Here is a 16,104-nt window from a genome sequence, read left to right as displayed (position 1 = left end):
CAAAGTTGGGAATGTCAAACTCGGTGGTGTAATGGAGCGTCGGCTCTGAGTCTGGGAAGTGGGAAGTTCAAACCCCGTCCGGGTCATACAAAGAGTTTGTAATTGGTTCGAGCTGCTTCCTTTCTTGGCGCTCAGCATTTAAAAGGATGGAGCATGGACAACGCTGGGAAGGCAATGGCAAACCACCCAGTATAACCTACACCAATAATCTGTTCCGGCATCACCCATGCTCTGTAAAACGTATGGGACACAAATTAAAAAAGTGGGAAATCTTACATTGGTGTAAATCCGTGTAAACATTGATTAACATCTGATTCCTCACACTAGAAAGTTCATACTTGGTTGGGAAAACGAATGGAGTGTGTGAGGGTGTGGGAGGGTGTGTGAGGGTGTGGGAGGGTGTGTGAGGGTGTGGGACAGTGTTATTAAACCATGTAAGTGGCAATGGGAGTTTTTCTGGTTTTCCTTGTTTGTGTTTCTGTTTTATTAATTTATTTTTCCATTTGGTTCCTGAGGCTGATTTATAACTCACTGTTTATGCCAAATGTCTCCTTCACTCAACTTGTACGTGAGGATCACACAAGGCCTAACAGAAGGAATTTCAACACAGGAGGAGACCATGAGGCCCATGAAGCCTGCACAATCGTGCAAACATCCTTGTACCACTCGACCTATCTACCACTTAGAGTCATTGCCTCAGTAGTCGTTCATTTGGTTGTTGTGGACAATAATGCAGAAGCAATGGAGGTCACGATCTATTTCCAACCTGGGGGAATGCCACTTGTTTTCCAGCTCTCTGCGTTTTTGTTTCTCACACTTAATTTAGTGAAAATACCAAGGAGTGTGAAAACGAATCTTCACAGATTGTGACGTGGCAGGTACATGGACATTCAACAAGGTGCAAGAACAGAGTTGTGGCGGTATTTGCCTGTTATTATGTTTAACATTTGCCATATACTTTTCATATCTCCCATATAAACCACAATGTCAGTTTGTGTGTTTGTACAGATGTCTGTCCCCCTTCATCAGGGAAGGTTTTAAAGGCCAATCTTTTAACACCAATGTGTGTTCACTGGGTCTATTTTTGAAGAAAAAACAAACTCGAAAAGCATTTTCCATAAAAGATTAATTATGTCTCTTCTACAAGAATTGTAGACGGTGGCTTGCACAATGAGACTCAAGGGCGGTGCACAAAAGTGTTATTTTAAACAATGAATACAAGGCGTGCAGAGTAAAACGAATGTTCATTTACGTCCGTATGATGTTTAATACGTAAAAAGATACAAGTACACCTTGACACTAGGCCGAGGCTTCAGACTTTGGCACGCTCATGAAGCTGCACCACTGAATAAACTGTTCCAACCCATTATTTTTGATGGGCTTTTATACTCGAACATAATAACTGCCTTCTGCTTTTCATTGATAGCATTCATTCCCTCTCTGCTCTACCACATTGTTCTCTCTGCCTCTGGATTATATTTAACACCGTCCATATTTGCTCCTTCCTCCTCCTTTTTATTTTTTATATTCATGGTCAAGGCTCGTGGAAGAGCAAGAACACTGAACGGATCATGATGCAACAGAACAAGAAGAACAGCAGAAAGAGGGGGGATACACAAACAGCAGGGCTGAAGGGGGAAATGGAAAGAGACTCGGACAAACACTGAGAGGTGGGGAGGAAAGACTGAGTAGGGGAGTATAAATGCGGTGGACAAGATGGATAGTAAAAGTCTTTTTGGTATTTGAAGCAAGCTGGGGGACTGGTATGCCATTGAAGAGACAGAAAAGGCAAAATTGAGAGGATTGGGGTGGGGGGGGGGGGCTTTTTTTCTTCTTTTTTTTGAATTGGGATGAATTGAAATTGGGATGAAAAAGGATGAATTGATTAGATTTTAGTGAAAATCCAGATCTGGATCCAGATCTGAGAATGTTTTAAGGGATTCTTCACCACTGAGTGAAAGGGCCAATATCCATATGTAGCATGGTATCGCAAAAAAATGAGGATGGATTTGGACAGGTTGAGTGTTTGTCAAAGACGCATCGAGACAATTTTGGTGAAAATCCAGATCTGGGTTTGAGAATTTTCTGAAGGATTCTTCACCATTGAGATATGTGGCCAAAATGACATATTGCGCACTGTAACATGATGTTTCACAAAGTTGAGGACAGATTATAACAAAACTTGGTGGAAGAATGGGGTTAGTGGCAATAACAAGCCAATTAGATTTTGGTTCAGGTTCAGATGCAGATCCGGCCTGTCAATGGAATACAAAACACAAACTTTTCAGCCTGGCGGAGGTGTGCACTCCACCGAGAGCCGTTCTTGTTCCTCCACCACCGAAGGTGGAAGGAGATTGTTTTCACCCCTATCTGTCTGTCTGTCTATGAGCACGATATTTCAAGAAGGAATGGACGGAATGAGACAAAAACTTGCTGGACAGGTTGTGTGTGTGACAAGGACTAATTGATGAGATTTTGATAAAGATCCGGATCTGATAAGTTTTTGAGTGATTCTTCACTGTTTAATGTTAAGGCCAAAAACCATGGATAGAATGATGCCTCAAAAAAGTTATGGATGCATGCATTCCAAGTAATGCTCGGGAAAAGTTCATATACAGTGAAGGGGTACCAGTTCCCTTGATTGTACCTCTCAAATTGCTTATTCTATGGAAATCAAGGGGGGCGAAATGTGCCCCTCCCGTTTTGTGGGATCGTTTCTCTGGATGCAACTTTAACATACAACAGCACAACAACAGGCATTTGAAGGCCATTTTCCCTGCTAGAGCGGGGGTTAGCCTTGCGGTCCCCATGACAATGTTCTCCATTTTGCCCTATTTTCTGCATCTCCCCTTGTTAACCCCCTTGCCCGCATTTCTTCCTCGACCATCTTTAGCCAAGTCTTTCTCGGTCTTCCCCGTCCTCTACTTCCTTCCACATTCATTTCCATCACTCTTCTCAACCAGTCACTTTCATCCTTCCTCAACACATGACCAAACCATCTCAACCTGTTTCTCTTCACAGCATCCATGACAGGCTCCATTCCCATCATCTTTCGCAATTCATCATTTGTCTTCCTCTCTCAACGATACTCCACACATCCACCGAACCATTCGCATTTCCACCCTTTCCAGCCTTCGTTGCTGCTCTACGTTCATTACCCATGCCTCGCTCCCATTAATCATAACACTTCTCACACATGCAGCATACACCTTTCCCTTCAGCTTCAACGACACTCCCCTCCTCATCAGCACGCCACTCAGTTCCCGAAACCTCTTCCATGCACATCTCACCCGAGCAACCATTGCCGAGTCTGATCCACCTTCTCCATTCAGCATGTCTCCGAGGTAACAAAATGTTTTCACACCTTCCAGCTTCATGCCGTCTCCAAGATCCAACTCAACATTTCCTCCATCTGCAGCTCCCTCTGTGCACACCTTACACTTGAATGTAGCAGCCACACTGGTTAATGACCCTCTCAAGCCACTACTTTTTTGATGAACCCACTCAGCGCACATTGTACATTGAATGGAATTCACTCCGACACCCTTCCTGCACACAGCACACGGCCACTTCCCAGTTCTTTCCACCTCACCACATGCTTTACCACTTGCCATCACCTTCGTCTTTACGATATTCACCTTCAGACATTTTGTCTCCATACATTCCTTCCACTTGTTCATCTTCTCCTTCAGTCCATCCATACTTTCTGCAATCAACACCAGATCATTTGCATACAACAACTCCCACGGTAAACCCTCCTTTACGTTCTGAGCCAGCACCTCCATCACAGCTACAAATAGTAGTGGACTTAGTACCGACCCCTGATGCATTCCCACCTTCACCTCAAACTCACAACTGTCCCGTCCTTCGTCCTTACAGCTGTGCGCGCTCTTTTGTACATTGCCATCATGACTCTGATCAACCATTCCTCCACTCCTAACTTCCTCAATGCCCATGTCACTACTTCACGTGGAACCCTATCGAATGCTTTCTCCAGATCAACAAACCCAAGAAACAACTTCTTCCTTTTCTCCATGTACTTCTCCTGCAACTGCCTCACAATAAAAAGCGCGTCTGTCGTTCCTCTTCCTGGCATAAATCCAAACTGCATTTCGTCAATCTTCACTTTCTTCCTTATCCTCTTCTACAACACCTTTTCCAATACCTTCATTCCATGCTCCAATAACTTTATCGCTCGATACGAGCCACAGTCCAGAGGGTCACCTTTCCCCTTGTATAGAGGGACAAGGGTACCCAGTTCCCAATCCACTGGAATGCGGCCTTCTTTATCAACCAGATTGCAGATCTCTGTCATTCTCTTCACACCCCAATTTCCCGCTGCCTTCAACATATCTCCCACAACTCAACTTTAACATGGCGACTGAAAATTCGTTTCTTGGCTTAAACTGGATGAAATTGCCTGCAAATTGCAGAAGTAAATGCTTTGCACGTTGAGGTAATATGTTGCAAGTTTCAGCAATGTCCGTTAAGCATTCTTGAGTTTTATTAAGAAAACCCCCAAATTCACGATGGTGTCCGTCCGTCCATCCGCCTGTCCGCCCAAAATGTGTTGTCGCTCATATCTCAAAGGCTATACATTGAAACGAGCTGAAACAAGGTCTGGCGAGTCGGGTGGATGAGGATGTCACTCAAAATGCAGGTCCTCGATTGTTGCAGCTGTGGTGCGGGCAGTATGGGGCCGAGCATTGTCATGCTGGAGCAAAACACCTGCAGTGAGTAGTCCAAGACGTTTTGATCTGATTGCTGGTTTCAGATCAGATTCAGATTTGTTTTCATTTCAGTTTCAGATTTCAGTTTCAGATTCAGTTTTCAGATTTGGCGGCTCCTTGGCAGAGTATCGTTGAGAGAGAGTAAGACAAATGATGAATTGCGAAAGATGATGGGAATAGAGCCTGTGATTGATGCTGTGAAGAGGAACAGGTTGAGATGGTTTGGTCATGTGTTGAGGAAGGATGAAAGTGACTGGTTGAGAAGAGTGATGGAAATGAATGTAGAAGGAAGTAGAGGACAGGGAAGACCGAGAAAGACTTGGCTAAAGATGGTGGAAGAAGAAATGCTGGCAAGGGGGTTAACAAGGGGAGATGCAGAAAATAGCGCAAAATGGAGAACATTGTCATGGGGACCGCAAGGCTAACCCCTACTCTAGCAGGGAAAATGGCCTTAAAATGCATGTTGTTGTTGTTGTTGTTGTTGTTGCTGGTTTCAGATGATTTTTAAGGAGGTCCCAATATGACGCACTGGTGACTGTGGTCCCTCTGGGCATGTAATGCCCCACAAGTGGACGTCAGCTATCCCAGAAGAGCGTCAGCATCACTTTTCCAGTGAATGGCTGTGTGCGGAATTTTTTGGGCTACGGTAAAGTTGAATGGCACCACTCTTTGCTTGCCCTCTACATTTCTGGCTGAAAGTAGTGGACCCAGCTTTCATCCCCAGTCAGTATACGCTGTAAGAAAGCATCGCCTTCTGTTTCATAACATCGCAGAAGTTCTTCATATGCCTCCACTCGCCGTTTTTTCAGTTCGGGTGTGAGTTGTCTGGACACCCATCTTGCAGACACTTTGCTGAACCCCAGCACGTTGTGAATGATATGGTATGCTGAACCATGGCTAATGTTCAATTCGGAGACCACGTCATCCAGCGTAATGCCATGGTTTTCCCTTAGCATGCGCTCAACTCCTGCAACCATTTCTGGTGTGTTGGCTGTGTGAGGCTTACACGAGGGAGCAGCATCTGCCACACTGAGCACTCCTCTTTCAAACTTCCTGTCCCAGTCGTACACCTGCTGCAGCAATAAACATGCATCACCATATTGCATTATCATTCTGCGATAGATTTCACTGGGATTCATACCCTCACTTACCAAGAAACGGATGAGAGAACGTTGCTCCTCCCTGGTGCATGCTTCTAAGGGAGCCGCAATCTTGGTTTGTTAGGGTTGGCTCAACTGAGGTCATACGCTCAATGTTGCCAGATCTAAAACAGGCAAAACTTGACTCTTACCCATAGATATAACATTGGGTAGGTGGGGGTAATATGGACCCCCGAAGCCAAAGTCCCGATAGAGGCTATACAAATAGACAAGGAAAATTTCCAAACAATGGTATATTTAGACAACCAGACAGCCTACATCCCCATGCAGTTTGGGTTGAATAAAATCAAAGACATATGATTGAGGGGACAAATAAAAATATGCCATCAGTGTCCATATTCCAAACAACGTGGGGAATATGGACCCCCCATTGGGGTAATATGGACCGTGGGTCCATGTTACCTCAATGTGGTAAGTCCAGTTTCTTTTCGACAAATGTTCCCTGGGACAAATGTTACTTTTCGATTTTTCAGTGAACAACCTTAGCGACACTCGTCACAGACGAAATCACCTATACCCTCATAGTCAGTTTCGTTTTCGTGGGCCCATTGCTTGCATTCACTGCATTGGATCCAAGAAAATTCAGGTGGATCAACAAATAACTCATTGCAATATATGTGGTAGAAATTACTCATGCAGTTTTCAGGTCCTTTTCTGTGTTGCTTAGCAGACTTGGTAACCTGCTTTTGAATGGGAGGACCGTGCTTTGTTCGTGGTCTGTTGCCTTTTTTCGCTTTCAAATTAGTTGGGGATAAAGGATTCTGCTTCTCGCGTGTTGGCCCTTTCTTCAGTGCCCTTCTCTCTTGTTCTTGATGTTCCACGATCAAACGTCTTTTATAAGGAGAGGATGTGATGATTACGCTTTTTCGGGGCGAGTTAAATCTCCGACAGTGCATAGTCACTGTCGGATTTTTATCCAGAATCAAGTGTACATGTTATCGGCTGTTAACAAACAGCTGATACTTGACGGCTACTTGGACCATGCCTAGTTTTGCTTAGTCACATATTTCGGTGCAGAAAAATGTATTTGATTCAAATTTTGACAGTGAATATGCTGTTTTGTGGACTTATTCTATTAGCTTTCTGTGTGGGGAATATGGACATCGACCACGGGGAATATGGACATGGGCCCATATTAGACACCACCAAAGGGTCCATATTCCCCACACCATGCCTCTCGATCATGTCAGCATGCCCAGTACATATGCGCTGGGATGGAGTTTTCTACACACAGTGGTGCTGTAGACAGCTCTCATGTGTACTCAGCCAGGGACACCACTCATCAATCAAGCTAGTGACTACATGTACATACACAGTACTGCATGCTTATGAATTGTAAAATTTGAGATGAAAACTTTTGGAAGTTTGCACTTACCGTCATTAAAGAGTTTGAATCAACTGCAGTTGTTCACTTGCTGGTCGGCCATACTTGTTTATCCCGTGATATGGAGACGAGGCTTGATGCAGTGCATCATGGGAAATTCAGTGGGGTCCATATTCCCCCGGGGTCCATATTACCCCCACCCACTGTATGTAGTCTTCAACTAGACACATAACATTCTCGAATTTATGTCGCCATTTTAAGGTTACTTGTTGACTGGCCCTCGTATTTTGTGTTGCTGTTGCTTTTGTAATGAGAAGCGGCTTGGGAAAAACGCCATGATAAAGTTATCTTAACACGGGTATACACCTCAACATGCAACCCCCTTGGTGGGGAAAACACCCTTGGGGTGTGGGGGAAGTTAAATTTCTCCAACCTCCATCGTGTGACTTACTTGTCTTCCTGTCAAGTTCGGTTGCGATTGGATAAGTAACATATTTGTGTATTTGTAGAACTAGTGCACCCACTCACTCCGGGAGTGGCAGGAAGGGTCATTCCTCTTTGGGGTATATAGATTGCAGTCAATCTATGGTCCTGTCTCAAGAACGTTGGGTGTGTGTTCATTTACCAATTTTATTGTAGAGAGATTGCCATTTGGTCGAAGCATTTGAGCAGGCACTCCATTCAAAACCGTTAAGAAATGGCGGGCTTGGCAAGCGCAAGCTCGTTGCTTGGAAAATTAGCACAACCCATGCTTCCTCCCTTTGTTTCGTGTGAAACAGCAGGAGCGAGTTTCAAAAGTTTGCTCCTAAAAATGGCACGTTCGCGGCAAGAAGGGTCATGTTATTAACCCAACCCCTATGGGGTATATAGAGTACAGTATATCTTAGCTCAGTTCTGAAAGTAAAAAACCTACCTCATGGATGTTGGGATTCCTCCAAATTTCTTTATTTCGTGTTATAAACAGCATAAGCAACTGTTTGAAAAGCTAATCATAGGCCCACGTGTTTGTGGTTTATAAATTTTTACTTCTCTTGGAGGCCGTTGGGCCGTTGTTCGCATGGAAATGCCATGATAAGCTATTTATAAACATTGACTCGACGTTTGTTCAAGGAGGAAAAACACCTTGAGGAGGTGGGATATTATTGGTATTAATATTGTTTTGTAATAACATTATTATTATGCTATTGTCGTTAGTTTTGTAATTCGAAGCGGTCTTGGAAAAACGCCACGATAAAGCTAACTTACCTTGGATATACACCTCAACATGCAACCCCATTGACAGCAATGGTGGGGAAAACCTGCTCGGGGGAGAAAACCCCCCTGCAGAGGGGGACAAATGAATGCACTAAAACCTTCATTGTGTAACCCTTAGTCATCCTGTCAAGTTTGGTTGAGATTGGATAAGTAATGACGGAATATATTGCGGTCAAACATTCATCAGTCAGACAGACAGACAGACAGACACAAAATGCCATATTTTAGTATGATGATGGGGAAGATGATACACTTTTACTATCTCCATTATCAACATACAACTTGAATTATTTATTTAATAAATACACTTTTACCATCTCCACTACCAACACACAACTTTGAATTACTTATTTACAAAATACACTTTTACCATCTCCACTTCAAACACACAACTTTGAATTACTTATTTACTAAATACACTTTTACCATCTCCACTTCCAACACACAACTTTGAATTACTTATTTACTAAATACACTTTTACCATCTCCACTACCAACATACAACTTTGAATTACTTATTTATTAAATACACTTTTACCATCTCCACTACCAACACACAACTTTGAATTACTTATTTACTGAATACACTTTTACCATCTCCACTACCAACACACAAGTTTGAATTACTTATTTACTGAATACACTTTTGCCATCTCTTTGACCAAAGCACAACTTTGAATTACTTATTTACTGAATACACTTTTACCATCTCCATGACCAGCACACAACTTTTAATTACTTATTTACTGAATACACTTTTACCATCTCCATGACCAGCACACAACTTTGAATTACTTATTTACGAAATGCAGTTTCACCATCTCCATGACCAGCACACAACTTTGAATTACTTATTTACGAAATGCACTTTAACCAGCTCCACTGCTAACACAAAACTTTAAACTGCTGTATATATTTATTTATATCCCCAATCCTATCTCCACTGTGTACTTATACATTAATTTCGTTGTTTAGGTGGTTACCTGTAAAACGTGATTTACCTGTAAAATCAACACGTCCCATTTTAAGGTGTGGTTGGGCGTTTGTTCTCTGAGGATTTGCATTCTTGCTCATTTAATTTTCCCTCTTTGTACCTTTTAATTTATTATTACCTTCAAATGATAAAATCCACATTGTTCAGGAGAAACTGAGAATGAGACTGAGAAAAGAGAGGAATTCGTATTTTGACGTCACAACAATCTTTTCTCCATCTTTGTTACTTTACACAGGGAAAACAACTTCAAAGGATGATGTGTAATTTCCACAAGTGTTTATGATTGAACCAAGTGGCTGAGAGTTTGTGGTGGACTTGAAAACCGGAATAAGATTTAATAGTCACTGCAAGTAAATGACGTCAATGCATTCCCACGTGACATAACAAAACTGAAATACCTGCTTTGCTTCCTCGTTGGTTATCTGATCGTCGTGTAGTTTAAACGAATCTTCGTTACGAGAGGTAAGGGATTACTTTAAGGTTACTGGATTGTGAAATAAATAACATATTATGTTTTGTTTTAATTAGAAATGTTGATAACCATGTTTGTTGCATCACAAAGGAGGAGATACATTCATAAATAATTTTTTCCCGGAGTCTTTTCAAAAAGATTTTTTTCCCAAGTATATCAAGTAAATAATCCATTGGTGGGGAAGGGGTCAAAGCTGGTGGTTTAATGGAGCGTCCGCTTTGAGCCTGGGAGGGTCGGAGAAACAAACCCCGTCCGAGTCATACAAAGAATTTTTTTTATAAATGGTACAAGCTGCCTTCCTTGCTTGGTGCCCAGGATTTAAAAGGATAGACCATGGACAAGCAACGCTAGGAAGGCAATGGCAAACCACCCAGTGTAACCTTTGCCAATAATCTGTTTCGGCATCACCGACACTCTGTGGAGTATGGGACACAAATCAAAAAAGAATATCGAGTAAAAAAGGTGGGAAATCTTACATTGGTGACTGCACACACTGGCGAGGCTCTGACCTGTTCAAAGCTCCATCTTGTTTTATTTTTGAGTCAGGGACTCAGAGTCCTTGGGAGGAGAAGGGGAATTGCTAGATTGCGATCACAATTTTGCCCTGGAGAAAAGTACACCTTGTTGGGCTGCGCACACACTACTCGATTGCCAGAGAGGTAGGCCACAACGCGTTAGTACAACAAAGAGTCTTTATTCAAAGCTCGCACTTCAGCACTGGGCGGGCTCGAGTTTAGAGCCCGCATATATGTGCCGAGGCCATGCCTTGTGCCCGGGCGTGGCCGATCGGTCGAAAGGCGGGGCATGAGCTTTCGCTCCCCGCCTGGACGCGCGCGCCACCCACTGGTGCACGGAATTATTGCCCCTTGTGCCCGCCACACGCGCCCCCCCCCCCAGAATTCCCGCGCACCTGAAGGTTGAGTTTGCGGGGAAGCCGGATGACCCGGCCGAAACGCCCCCTGGCGAGGGGTGCCGGGCTGAGGGGTGGCGGGGCTGAGGGGTCCCGGGGGTCCAACCGCAGGGGGGCGGCCTCGACGCGGAGGCAGAGCTGCTTGCGGGACATGGTCCGGATCGAGGTGGGCCGGCTTGAGGCGGTCCACGGAGATGCGATCCGGGGCACCGCCGATGTCGATGGTGAAGTATTTGTCCCCGGTCTCCAGCACGCGGAAGGGCCCGTCGTACGGGGGCCGTAGCGGTGCCCGGCGGGCGTCGTGCCGGACGAAGACATACTTCGCCGTGCGAAGCTCTGGGGCGACATGGGAAGGCGGGTCACCATGGTGTGCCGTCGGCACCGGGACCTCCGGGCGGTCTCCTGAAGGGCGGAGCGCTGCTGCGCCGCGGACCAAGGAGCCGTGGAGTCGGGGATGAATTCCCCCGGTACCCGCAGTGGTTGCCCGAAGACCAGCTCCGCCGAGGACGTGCGCAGGTCGTCCTTGTGTGCCGTCCTGAGGCCCAGCAGGACCCAGGGGAGTCGGTCGACCCAGCCACCGTCGCGGAGGCTGGCCCGGAGCGCGGCCTTCATGGAGCGGTGAAAGCGCTCGCACAGGCCATTGGCCTGGGGGTGGTAGGCCGTGGTGCGGTGTAGTTTCACCCTGAGGCCTTGCACCACCGCGGCCCAGAGCTCCGAAGTGAACTGGGGGCCGCGGTCGGACGAGATGTCCGAGGGGGCACCGAACCGGGCAACCCAAGTGGCGATGAAGACTTGCGCCACATCAGCCGCAGGCGTCGCCGTGAACCCCCCGCGAGGGGGGCAGGGGTCCCACCAAGTCGACGTGCACGTGGTCAAAACGACGCTCGGGCACCGCAAACAGGGCCAACGGGGCCTGTGTGTGGCGGTGAACCTTTGCACGCTGGCACGCGAGGCACGTCCTGGCCCAGTCGCGGACGTCCTTCCGGAGGCCATGCCAGACGAACTTCGCCACGACGAGCTTCTGGGATGCCTTCGTGCCCGGGTGGGACAGGCCGTGGATGGCGTCGAAAACTGGGCGCCGCCAGCCAGCGGGCACGATGTGGCGAGGCCGGCCGAGGGAGACGTCGCCTAGGAGGGCCGCACCCGTGGCGTCGAACGGCACCTCGGTGACGCGGAGGCCTGTGACGGTGGTCCGCAAGGCCTGGACGCCGGGGTCGGTGGTCTGGTCCTCCGCCATCCGGGTATAGTCGACCCCGTGGTGGACCGCGTGCACGACTGACCGGGAAAGGCAATCCGCCACCGGGTTGTCTTTACCCGCCACGTGATGGATGTCCGTCATGTACTCAGACACGGCAGAGAGGTGATGCTGCTGCCGTGCCGACCATGGCTCGGCGACCTTGGCCATCGGGAACACAAGGGGCTTGTGGTCGACGAAAGCCGTGAACGGGTGGCCCTCGAGCAGATGGCGGAAGTGTCGGACCACCAGGTGGAGCCCTAGCAGCTCGCGGTCAAAGGTGCTATAGCGGCGTTCATGCGGGCGAAGCTGCCGGCTAAAAAACGCGAGCGGTTGCCAAGCACCACGCACCCACTGCTCGTGCACCGCACCCACCACATAGTCCGACGCGTCGGTGGTGAGCGCGATCGGGGCATCGGGTGCCGGGTGCGCCAGCATGGTGGCTTTGGCCAGGGCCAGCTTTGCGCCCGCAAACGCCGTGGCCATCGGCTCCGACCAGGCGACGTCACCTTTGCCCGGCTTGCCCCGGAGGGCCTTGTGCAGGGGGCGGAGGAGCTGGGCGACATGGGGCACTAAGCGGTGGTAAAAATTTACCATTCCCAGGAACTCCTGGAGTCCCTTGATCGTGCGGGGCCGCGGGAAATCACTGACCACCTCCACCTTGGCCGGTAAAGGGACGGCCCCGTGCCTGGTGATGCGGTGCCCCAATAAGTCGATGGTGGCGACGCCGAAACGGCACTTGGCGGGGTTGATGATTAGGCCATGCTGGCCCAGCCATTCAAAAAGCGTGCGGAGGTGGAGTAGGTGCTCCTCCCGGGACGCGCTCGCGACTAGGATGTCATCCAGGTAGACGAAGAGGAAAGTTAAGTCACGCAAGACGCTGTCCATAAGCCGTTGGAATGCCTGGGCCGCATTCTTCAACCCGAAGGGCATCCTCAGGAACTCGAAGAGGCCGAAAGGGGTGATGACGGCCGTCTTCGGGACATCATCCGGTTGGACGGGGACCTGGTGGTAGCCCCGGATGAGGTCCACCTTGGAAAACACGGTCGTGTTTGCCAACCGGGCGGAAAAGTCCTGGATATGCGGGACCGGGTAGCAGTCGGGGGTGGTGGCATCATTGAGCCGGCGGTAGCCCCCGCACGGCCGCCATCCTCTGCCGGGCTTCGGCACAATGTGCAGAGGAGAAGCCCAAGCGCTGTTGGAGCGCCGTACGATCCCCAGCCGCTCCAGCGTGGCGAACTCCGCTTTCGCCACGGCGAGCTTCGTGGGCTCGAGTCGGCGTGCCCGGGCATAGACTGGCGGCCCGACTGTGGGGATATGGTGCTCCACCCCGTGTTTAACGGTCACCGCTGAGAAGGTGGGCCGCGTGAGGGCCGGGAAACTGGCGAGGAGGCGGGTAAAGTCGTCCGCTGCCGGAAGCGTGCAAACTAAACTCGCCGGGACGGAACCTTCCAGCAAGCTGCTTGGCAAGCCGCTCGGTGAGCCGCTCAGTGAGCCGCTCATCGAGCCGCTCAGCATACAAGCGAGCAAGCTGAAGGTTTCGGCCTGGACGAGCCGTCTGCGCTTCACGTCGACCAACAGCCCATTCGCACAAAGGAAGTCCGCACCGAGCAGTGCCATCGGCACGCTGGCGGTCACGAACGACCATTGAAAGCGCTGCCCTCCGAACCGCAGTGAGAGGCAACGCTTCCCGAATCTGCGGATGGGTGTACCGTTGGCGGCAAGCAAAGCGGGGCCCCGGCCCGTGGTTTGCTTGTCGGACGTGGAGGCGGGGAGGACGCTTACCTGCGCTCCTGTGTCGCAAAGAAAACGGCGCCCAGACAAGGTGTCCATGATGAACAGGAGGCTGCCGGAATGGCCGACGCTCAGGGCCGCTAATGAGTGCCAGCCCGGTCATTTCCCGACCTGTCAAAAGAACACGGCGGACGACACGATTTAGCCTTGCGGCCGAACCTGGCGTGGTAGTAGCACCAGGTTTGCGGCGGCGGCGGCGGCCGCGGCGGCCACGGTGTTGGCGGCGGCAGTGGTGGGCAGGGCGCGGCAGCGGCCACGAGGGGCGCTGTAGCCGCCGCCCCGGGATCCACTACGGCAGCACCACAAACCGACCGCGTGTCGCAGGCTGTGAAAAACTTGTCGGCCTCTACGGCCAGGGCGGAGGGTTCCTTTATTTTGGAACCGGCCAGCGCGATGCGTACCTGTGCATGTAGCTGGCGTAGGAAAAGCGCCCGGAATAAGAAATCCGGGGGCTGGTCACCAAGCAGCGACAGCATAAATTCCATCCGGACGGATGGTCGTGTGTCGCCGAGTTTGGGAAGGTCCAGGAGGCGATCGGCCCGTTCGAGCTCCGTGAGCCCGAACGTGGCGAGCAGGAGACGTTTAAGCGCCTCGTACTTGTGGTCGCCCGGTGGGCGCTGAAGGATGGACACGACGTGGGCGGCAGTGCCGGGCCCGAGGGCGGCGACCACGTGGTAGTACCGGGTCTCGTCCGCCGTGATGCCTTGGAGCTGGAACTGAGCTTCGGCCTGGACAAACCAGATGTCGGCTTGCGCTTCCCAAAACTCCGGGAGTTTAACTGCGACGGCGTTCGTGGCCATGGCGCGTTCGGTGGTCAGCGATGGCTGAACCAATCGTGGTCACCAGTGTGGTGCTGCGCACACACTACTCGATTGCCAGAGAGGTAGGCCACAACGCGTTAGTACAACAAAGAGTCTTTATTCAAAGTTCGTACTTCAGCACTGAGCGGGCTCGAGCTTAGAGCCCGCCTATATGTGCCGAGGCCATGCCTAGTCCCCGGGCGTGGCCGATCGGTCGAAGGTGGGGCATGAGCTTTCGCTCCCCGCCTGGACGCATCAGACCCCCGGCACCCCCCAGCCCCGCCGTCCCGCTACCCCCCAGCCCTGCACGCATCGCCAGAGGGCGTTTCGGCCGGGTCATCCGGCTTCCCCGCAAGCTCACCCTTCAGGTGCGCGGGAATTCTGGGGGGGGCGCGTGTGGTGGACACATTGTCAGTGGGCAATAATTCCACGCACCAGTGGGTGGCGCGAGCGTCTGGGTGTGGAGGCGCAGCTCGAGCCACGCCCGGAGCGAAGGCGTCATGAGGCGCAGGGTGGAACTGAGGACATGCCCCGCCTGTCGGCCGACCGGCCACGCCCGGGGGCAATGTCAGGAGAACAGGACGTGGTCAGGAGCCACCCACTGGTGCGCGGAATTATTGCCCCTTGTGCCCGCCACAATCTCAAGATACACACTTCAAACAACTCTCCCAATAATACAATTCATTTGGGCAATTTTTACATTCAGGAGTAAAATAGGATTTTGAAAACATGTCACCGGTTGTGAATCCTCATAGCAGGTGAGGCCTGATGGAATCCCAGTCTGTTTGATTTGTGGATTTGCTAGTGAATTCAGTGCCCCATTAACGATATTGATACATTTGTGGGGGTAGGGCAGAAATACCATCGTGGAGTTAAGATTGTATAGGTTTTAGCATGGACCTTGCACGCAAAGAAGAGGAACCATGATATAATAAATAAGGAACCTGTCAGGTTAAGAGTGTTTGCATGTCACCACACGGAGGGTGGTTTTGTATTCACTAGATAGGGTTTAAGGATAATTCCCAGTATGTAATTGCCTCCTGTGATTTTCCCTTCTGTTTTTTACAAGTAAAAAGACCGGCCATAAAAACCCTGGTTCACCAACAACAACAATAACAACAACGGCCATTAAGCCGACATTGCCAACAGAAAGACGAACATTCCCGAACGACTGCTAGATTCCGCCTCCAAGGGATCGTGACCGATCGGCCACACCCCGAAGTTCGTCGTTGGTTGAGAGCATATGGAATGATTCAATGGGGCGTGGGGATTGGTCGGGGAGTGACTTCAGCTAGGGAAAAAGGAGGGTGTGTCCCTGCCCCTCTCTCTCTCTCTTTGGTGCTGGCTTGGTGGCGGGTGGTTGCGTTTTCTCGTGTGTGCTTGAGGAGAACTGTTTGGAGCCCAGAAAACCTTGCAGCGTTGGAGCCTGGGG

The 16,104-nt window shown here is 49.7% G+C and overlaps 1 protein-coding gene across 2 annotated transcripts in view; it reads left to right on the top strand.

Annotated features, from left to right (window-relative positions):
* The first annotated feature begins 9,875 nt into the window (after positions 1 to 9,875).
* The window catches only part of LOC137419445 (E3 ubiquitin-protein ligase TRIM7-like), a 29,618-nt gene continuing 23,389 nt past the window's right edge, over positions 9,876 to 16,104 (top strand). Inside the window, exon 1 of one of the 2 annotated variants that reach the window (XM_078768683.1) lies at positions 9,876 to 9,924. The gene's annotated coding sequence lies outside the window, so the exon portion shown is untranslated. The remainder of the gene's footprint in view (positions 9,925 to 16,104) is intronic. The other variant, XM_078768682.1, reaches the window with a different exon arrangement.

Source organism: Myxine glutinosa, unplaced genomic scaffold (genome assembly GCF_964187855.1).
Source record: "Myxine glutinosa unplaced genomic scaffold, kmMyxGlut1.1 SCAFFOLD_129, whole genome shotgun sequence".
NCBI lineage: Eukaryota > Metazoa > Chordata > Myxini > Myxiniformes > Myxinidae > Myxine > Myxine glutinosa.
This window is presented reverse-complemented; position numbering and strand designations above follow the sequence as displayed.